Source organism: Mesoplodon densirostris, chromosome 14 (assembly GCF_025265405.1).
Source record: "Mesoplodon densirostris isolate mMesDen1 chromosome 14, mMesDen1 primary haplotype, whole genome shotgun sequence".
In the NCBI taxonomy this organism is placed as follows: domain Eukaryota; kingdom Metazoa; phylum Chordata; class Mammalia; order Artiodactyla; family Ziphiidae; genus Mesoplodon; species Mesoplodon densirostris.
In genome coordinates this window covers 22,759,703-22,761,674 of record NC_082674.1, presented here as the reverse complement: position 1 = coordinate 22,761,674, position 1,972 = coordinate 22,759,703, and positions in this window count along the sequence as shown.

Sequence of the window (1,972 nt, the reverse complement as noted above, 5' to 3'; positions counted from 1 at the left end):
CAGGGAAGCCCCCTTATTCCATTTCTTTTGCATCTTTTGAGAGTTATGATCTGTTCTTCAAATCCAAAGGGAATAGCCACAGTCTCCTGGCCTTTCCTGGGAACCTCGCATGCTTAGGACCATGCTGGGAGGATCCTGGTTCCTGCAGCCCCTCGTGGCCTGACCCCAATGCTTCCCTGGCCTGTGTTCAGAGTGGACCACCTGCTCAGAGGGCTTCTCCCGGACCACGGATCCAGAGAAGGAAGAATGCCTCTCTACCACCAAATCGGGGCAGCTTACCGGCTGTCGACATCTCTCCATCTGCACTGCTGATCCAGACTGGGGCCTCTGGGCCTTTGGCTGTGGGGCGGGAGATGGCTGTGGCCCGGCGTCATCAGCTTGCTGTGGGGCTGGGCCGTCAGCCACGCTCACACACACTGCACGCGGTGTTAACAGCCTTAGTAATGATGACGATGCACAAGTGTGTCTGCTTGGCCGGCTCCCTGTTTACCTGTGATGGGCATCACCTGGGGAGAGGGCCGTGCACGTGGGCTGGGAGGGGGAGGGGGCCGGCCTTCTGTCCCAGGGCGCCGATGCCGATGGGCCTGCTGGGCCAGGCGGGGCTGGGCGGGCAGATCTGCGCTGGGCTCCAGTCATCAGCACAGCCAGGCCTGGATTGGGCACAGCCCTGCGGAGCTTTGTCACTTCAGTTTCTGTTTCCCGGGGAGCGCCTGTGTGCCTCTCTTCAGGGCACTGCTGGCTGAGGCAGGCCAGCCTGTAGTCCTTTCTTCTCTCCCTGATTCTGGAAGGACCTTCTTTATAACTGCAGGGTGATAACCTGTTAGAACCCAGAAGAGAAAACCTGAGGAAAAGGAATTTTCAAATTCCTAATTTTCTCCATTCTAATCCCCGTACATTTTCATACTGTAACATTTCTGAAGACAGTCTCTAATAAACCACAGAAATGTTTAGAAGCTTGCCCAAGATCACACGGAGAGCAGGTGGTGAGCCCAGATTTTTAATACTGTTTTTTCTGCCCCAAAGGCCAGTCCTCAACCCAAGACACAATACTTCCTTACTTTTGTTCATTTCCGTTTGTTCCTTGATTGACCCTTGTAGGCCTCTTAGGGGCCAAACACGTGTGACCAGGAACACCCAGGGCTGTAGGCCTTAATCGCAGGCTCTCTAGAGAGCCGCCGGAAGCTCAGTGTGGTCTCCATGGAAACCCTGGATGCCTCCTCCTACGCCCCACTCCCTTTCTTCTTTGCTCTGGGAGCCACCTGGAGCCAAGTTTTCAATTGTTCCTCTCTGCAGACATTGAGATCCAGGTTTCCTTAAGCAGAGTGAGGCTCCAAGCTCTTGACCTGTAGCATCTCTCGCCTGGATTCCTGTACCAGCCCCTGCAGGCTGGCCACCACACCCCCTCGCCCATCCCCGAGGGGGGTGACCTTTTAAAACCCTTTCCCCTCGCTCGTCTCCCCTGCCCTCCACCGTGGCTCCTGCTCCCATCACTACCAGACGTACTCTAAGAGCAACAATTTGCTCAATCCAGTGGACAGTGAGGCCCTCAGACCTCATCCTGCCTGACGTCTCAGCAGCGTTTGACGGCTGACTGCTACCCCTCTTCTCAGAAAATGCTGTCCTGGGCCTGCATGTCTGTAGTTTCCTGCGTTCTTCTCTCCAACTCTTCCTTTTCAGCCTCCTTTGCCAGCTCCCCCCCTGATTCTGGAGCTCCTCAGCACTCTGGCCTGGACCTTCCTCTTCCTCTCTCTGTCTCCCAAGGTGATCTCACCCCCCCAACCACACCCGCCCCCACCACGGCTTCATTTAAAATCTATGCCTCACTGACTCCTACCTTTCCATTTCCAGCCAGCCCTCTCTTTCAACCTTCAAACCCCATAAACTCATTGATTCATTGACTCAGCATCTCCACTTTGATGTTTCATAGGGCCTCAAACTCAAGGAGTTAAGAACGGGACGTATGATCTTCCTG